Source organism: Daphnia pulex, chromosome 8, assembly GCF_021134715.1.
Source record: "Daphnia pulex isolate KAP4 chromosome 8, ASM2113471v1".
NCBI lineage: Eukaryota > Metazoa > Arthropoda > Branchiopoda > Diplostraca > Daphniidae > Daphnia > Daphnia pulex.
In genome coordinates, this window is record NC_060024.1 from 8,669,551 (window position 1) to 8,676,367 (window position 6,817).

Below are 6,817 nucleotides of genomic sequence, written 5' to 3' on the forward strand. Positions count from 1 at the left end.
CATGTTCAAATAGTGCTCATTTCCTCATGACTAATATGCTTGACACGCGAGTTGAACGTCATTAGTTTTGTCGTAAATTTTTTCAAAATGTTTTTTGATAAAGTTTATTCTGCACTATCGATCTATTTCTTGACTTAAGCAAAAATATTTCTTCAAAATACTACAAGGGAAAAAAATCTTATTATTCGGTTAACTTTGCATCCATGCATAAAAAATTGCAGGTTTACAATGCCTTTTGATAAGAAATATTTACAAATAATTAAAAAAAATAGTAGGTATAAATATATACCTACGCACTGTAGTGTGGGTTGGTGGGACAATTGTTGGAAAATTTTCTTGATACAGATGATGATTGCCTATGATGCCGTGTGCCCGATTTATCGGCTTTTTCTATTGGTCCGCCAGAACGTGTGACTAGTCGACTAAATAAAAAGGTCGTTAAAAAATCACACTCGCCGTCAACAAACGTTGCAGCAAAGTACCGTCAACCCACAGTCGAGAAGTAACAATAATTTTATCTCTGCGGAACCCTTGCAACTTTCCAAAGCTCGAAAGTCGCCTCGAAGATGAAAATCAAATCAAGAAAGTGATAACTTGTTTGTGTACTTTCATACCATTTCTTTAATTGCCAATGTTTCGAAAAATATTTTGTTTGAATACGCAAATCACTATTATGACTAAATACCATATTTTACAATAATCTTAAAATCCTACTTTTCTAGATCTAATCCCTTTAACAACCACAAACACAACAACTTTATGAGAAAATTATCGATAAAGGACTCCGTTCTATATCGATACAAAGAAATTATATTAATCTACAAACGGCTTTGTAGATTTTTTAAAATCGCAAAATGGGATCTTTTAGTTTTATATTCTTACATCCAAATTTACAAAAAACAATATAAATGTTAGTTTAAATTAATGTTTTCACAAGTTAGAAAGCGTCAAATAACCACATGGATCCCAGAAAAATAGCTTTATTGTTGAAAATAAAAAGAATAACAAAAATAAATTTTTCAGAATCGATTTTGAGTTCACTGTGTGTGGAGAACTTTTTGTCTACTTACGTTTCGAATACAGCAGGTACTCCAAAAATGGGAGGGAAGCCCATATTACCAAGTAACGCTAACGTATAAAGCTTCATTTTGTATACGTCTAAAAGTAATCTGCGTTGTGCTGTAACTCCATAAAAAAAATGGCACAACCATAAGACATAAAACTATAACTTTTTGCAGTATTATAGGCGATTGGATTACTTATGCGATGCTATGAACAACTTGGTCATACATTTGTTTGGTTTATTTTCTAATAAGCGCAAACGCGCAGAAAAATTTGAAAATTAGGTAAAAGTCTATTTTAACAATTCACTTTTTACTTTACTTAATGAAATATAGTTAAGTAACCTAACGGGAATGAGCCCGAGCGTAGCGAGGAAATATAGGGGTTTTGGGCGGGTAAAGTATAATAAAGTAAAGCAAAAATACCATAAAATATATAACCGCAATAATATATAACCGCAATACAAAGTGTAATTACAGTATAATTAATACAAAATCTGCTCAAATACACATTACTTTACTAAATTTAAACCCATGAATATCTTACTTAGCTCTGGATCAATCAACAAAGCAACTGAACTACAGATAACAGATTATAAAATTCTTACTGGCATATAAAGATTATCCAATTTTCTGCAGTGAGCACTGACTTATTTTCTTTTAAACAAATAATCCGTGATGCACTACTTAGACGTTAATTCTTTGAAAATTAAGTCATATTTTACTTGTGTGAGTTGCTACACTATCTCGGTCAAAAATCGAACTGATGAAATGACAATGAGCCTTCATCTGCTACAAAATTTTTTTAGATGTTGCATGATTCACTAATTTGAACCTGAGAAACACAAACACACACAAACTTTAAAACCTTGGCAAATTTCGTAAATAAAAAGAAATGATGACTATATATATGAGACTGGCAGTAAATAACAATTAAAAATATAAAATTAAAATATTTAGTTTAACAAGTCAATGAAGTGAAATAACAGTTAAAAATATAAAAAGTCAACACAGTGCTGCGTAATTCATAAACATGGAATATCCATCCTCTTTTTTCCACTTACTGTGCAACATGAATGAGGCCAAATAACCAGCAAACATGTTTTTGTTTCGATTAGTTTCTGGCAAATTTTTCTTTGCTAAATTCCATAGTCCTAATAGAAAATTGCTTAATTTATTTGATACTAAGAAATTAATAAGGATAATACCTTCTCTTTGATTCGTATGCGCACCAGTAATCGGATCCTTAAAATTAACGCTGTGATTTACTGTAAGGTGTTTGTAATCATTATGATCCCTAGTAAGTAATATAGTATATAGTATAGCAATGTAATTTTAATTATGATTAAAATCGATTATAAAATAAATAGAAATTACTGGATGTTGTCATATGACTTCCAACAGTCAGAAATTATGGTGGTTCCAGGCTTAATCCACTCTTTAATGACAGCTAGCAAAGTGGTTGCAGTGCGATTTTGAACAACCACTAGAAAACACCTTCCTGTTCCTCTTTCCACTCCACCAAAAACCCAAACACCATCAACTCTTTTTCCACGATTATATTTCCCTATATAAAGATGTATGTAATTATATCAAACAAATGACAACAACATATAAATAACACTATACTTTTTCCAAATTTAGATTCATCAATTTCTACTACTACACCAACTCCTCCAATTTTCTCTGAATTGTTAATTACTATATCCTCCGCTACTTCACGGCAAAAATAAGCCCAATCAATGGGAGTTCCATGAGCTAAACAAAAACGGTATAATGTAATACAATACAATAGTATAGTATAATAATTAACCTACCGAGACTCAATTCATGTTCAATGAAGTTAAGAGGCAATTCGTGCCACCATTAGTAAGTTAAAGATAATATTTCAAAAATAGTTAAATGGGACCCAAAAAACCAAGAATTAGTCCGAATTGAATATCTTTTGTCACATTTTTTCCTTTTGATTTTACTACCATTAGCAAAAAGCGTGTGATTACATTTGAATATAATACCGTCAATGGCATTGGTAAACTAAATCTATCAACAAAATATTAATGTCTGATCTTTGTAACAAAAATAATTTACTTACTATACTGAGCTGTCCTTTGCAATTCTTACAAATAGATGCATAGGTATTATCTATAAATCCAATTTCCACCAAGTATTTATATAAATCCATGGGTGATAACGAACCACATATCATAACAAGTTGAAATGAAGTCCATCGAATTAATTCAAATGGAATGATTGATTTGATTTGTGACGGTTTTTTTTTACACTTTGTATAGAATACATGAAGCCCAACTCTATAATTGTTTATAATTAAACTAGTTGAAGGGAAAAATTGATGAACCATTAGACGACATCTTTCCAGAACAATGACAAAGTTGTAACTAACAAAATAATATCAACCCTGCACCAAGTTAACTTCCTTTATACTTTACTAAATAATTTTATTAATCTTATTTACATATAATCACATAAAAAGTTTGATCCAGTCCCTAACCACGACCCTTTAGTTCACTTATCTAGAACCATACCATTGAGCTATGAAATGTTATTTAAAGCCAGCATTCTTTGTCTTTATATCACCAAAATCAATATTGTACTAAATGGCAATGTTGCATTAATCTGGCAACGTTCATAAAATTTGTATTCAACCAGTACAATACCAACCTTCATGCGTCTGTGTTCATCCGCGGAATTGTGCCATTAAGTATAGTATAAAGTATAATAAATCAGTATAATCCAATAATTGGTGTATTGAAGTAAAACTACCAGTTTCTATAGAGAATAATGAGGAATTAAGTAAAATCAAATTAAAAAGTATAGTAAAAAGTGTGTTGTTAAAATAGACTTTAACCGAAAATTATTGTAGCTTTTTTTAACTGCAATGACTTTGGATGTTTTTTTGTCCAAAATCAATGAAACTTTGTGCGAAGTAGCTTCGCATCTAAGAAAATGTTGTAGTAAAAATATAGATTTTTAGATTGATTTTTAATATTTTTATCCACCCTGCAACCCTGTTCAACATGGGTCCGTTCTACCCTATCGTTGGATTCGTTTTTTGTCCATAGAAATATTTTAAGCGGAAATAATCATCGCAAATGTTTCTAACAATTGCTCCATTTGCAGTAGAATCCAGGCAGGTGTTTGGCAGCAACTGGCTAAAATTTCCCAAGAACAAACTTAGTACAAAACATGTTCAAATAGTGCTCATTTCCTCATGACTAATATGCTTGACACGCGAGTTGAACGTCATTAGTTTTGTCGTAAATTTTTTCAAAATGTTTTTTGATAAAGTTTATTCTACACTATCGATCTATTTCTTGACTTAAGCAAAAATATTTCTTCAAAATACTACAAGGGAAAAAAAATCTTATTATTCGGTTAACTTTGCATCCATGCATAAAAAACTGCAGGTTTACAATGCCTTTTGATAAGAAATATTTACAAATAATTAAAAAAATAGTAGGTATAAATATATACCTACGCACTGTAGTGTGGGTTGGTGGGACAATTGTTGGAAAATTTTCTTGATACAGATGATGATTGCCTATGATGCCGTGTGCCCGATTTATCGGCTTTTTCTATTGGTCCGCCAGAACATGTGACTAGTCGACTAAATAAAAAGGTCATTAAAAAATCACACTCGCCGTCAACAAACGTTGCAGCAAAGTACCGTCAACCCACAGTCGAGAAGCAACAATAATTTTATCTCTGCGGAACCGTTGCAACTTTCCAAAGCTCGAAAGTCGCCTCGAAGATGAAAATAAAATCAAGAAAGTGATAACTTGTTTGTGTACTTTCATACCATTTCTTTAATTGCCAATGTTTCGAAAAATATTTTGTTTGAATACGCAAATCACTATTATGACTAAATACCATATTTTACAATAATCTTAAAATCCTACTTTTCTAGATCTAATCCCTTTAACAACCACAAACACAACAACTTTATGAGAAAATTATCGATAAAGGACTCCGTTCTATATCGATACAAAGAAATTATATTAATCTACAAACGGCTTTGTAGATTTTTTAAAATCGCAAAATGGGATCTTTTAGTTTTATATTCTTACATCCAAATTTACAAAAAACAATATAAATGTTAGTTTAAATTAATGTTTTCACAAGATAGAAAGCGTCAAATAACCACATGGATCCCAGAAAAATAGCTTTATTGTTGAAAATAAAAAGAATAACAAAAATAAATTTTTCAGAATCGATTTTGAGTTCACTGTGTGTGGAGAACTTTTTGTCTACTTACGTTTCGAATACAGCAGGTACTCCAAAAATGGGAGGGCAGCCCATATTACCAAGTAACGCTAACGTATAAAGCTTCATTTTGTATACGTCTAAAAGTAATCTGCGTTGTGCTGTAACTCCATAAAATATATAGGAGCTGTTTTAAACTCGATAAAGTTAATTCATATTGCACTTTCTCAGTAAGAGGACAACCAGGTTTTATCTACAAAAAATTCGGAATCGAATATGAATTATCTGGTACGTAACAATTAGTGATTGCATGTTATTTTTCATATAATACTCTTATGTGAATTAAGATACATTTTATGCTATTTTTATGCGGTAGTGAAAATTTGAAGTAAATTTTAACACATTTGAACAACACAAATTCCTCGCTTCCCCATCGTCCATAATCGTATCGGTTTCCGCTTTTCGTTCTTCTGACTTCTACTAAATATTTTTTTGTGTGTCGGGTCGTGTTATAAAAACGAAGCCAGAAAGACAAAAAGAGAAACCAACCTTATTCTTAAATATCGTTCGGAAGGCGAGAATTAGGGAAGAAAAGGAAGCCTTTCCCCCGTCTTTTTGTACCTTATATGCAATCTTGGGATCTTTGTGAAATTATTACAATATTTTTAATAGCTTAATACTCTTCTAAAAGACGATTTTTAAAATTAAAATTGCGTTCAAAGTTCTGTGGAAAGTAGTATACATTGCACCTTTTGTGACTCGCGTACACATATGTAAACATACTATAAAAAAGATCGAAAAATAATGAAAAAATAAGTCGTTGGTAAAATTTTCTATTAAATTCCGTAATACCGAACATATTTAAATTATTTTAAATTTGATAGAAATAAATGATGACAATCTAGTTTAAGTTTCTATTTTAATTAGATCAAATTACCAATAATGTTTCTAAAAAGTTTCTGGTTTTTTCTCAAAGCTCCGTTACCAAATTACTTGTTTCTTTTAATGCTATTAAGCCACTTATTTGATGAAATTGAATTTTAATTTAAAAAGAATTGCCCCCCTCTCCCTTTTATTTTTTTTTACTAAATAAAATGTGAAATAATAATTATTTTGCTCTTGGATTTCACGTAAAAATATAAATAGTTTAAATAACCTTATTTGCAATTTAAAATAAAATCGTATATTTAAATAGAAAAAAACATTTTGGGTAGGAAAAAGTACGAAAAAAAACATAACTTTACCAGACCGTTCCCACTTTGTACACCACCCCATATTAGAGAGCAGCATTAAAAAAAGAAATAATTGCAGTAAAATTTTTCTTTCGACATATTATATTTGTTTTTATTTTCCTCTCTTGGTTTATAAAGTTCAAAACACATTTTACGAATTATTTTAAAAAATGAAAAAAAACAGTGGAAAAAATTCGCAATTTTTTTTCTCTTCTTGGTGAAATTGTTCATATTAATTACTCAGCTTTTTAGTTTAAATTATTATAAAACGCTAGGCTATCTATTAGTAAACAATGAACAAAA

General features: G+C 30.4%; 1 long non-coding RNA gene across 1 annotated transcript; it reads right to left on the minus strand.

Moving 5' to 3' along the window:
• Positions 1-2,500: 2,500 nt before the first annotated feature.
• On the minus strand, positions 2,501-2,916 carry LOC124200032. The gene is made up of 3 exons (XR_006877133.1): positions 2,879-2,916; positions 2,691-2,819; positions 2,501-2,628 (listed from the first exon to the last, which is right to left on the minus strand). It is a non-coding gene; the product is annotated as an uncharacterized LOC124200032 (long non-coding RNA).
• Between the last annotated feature and the right edge of the window lie 3,901 nt (positions 2,917-6,817).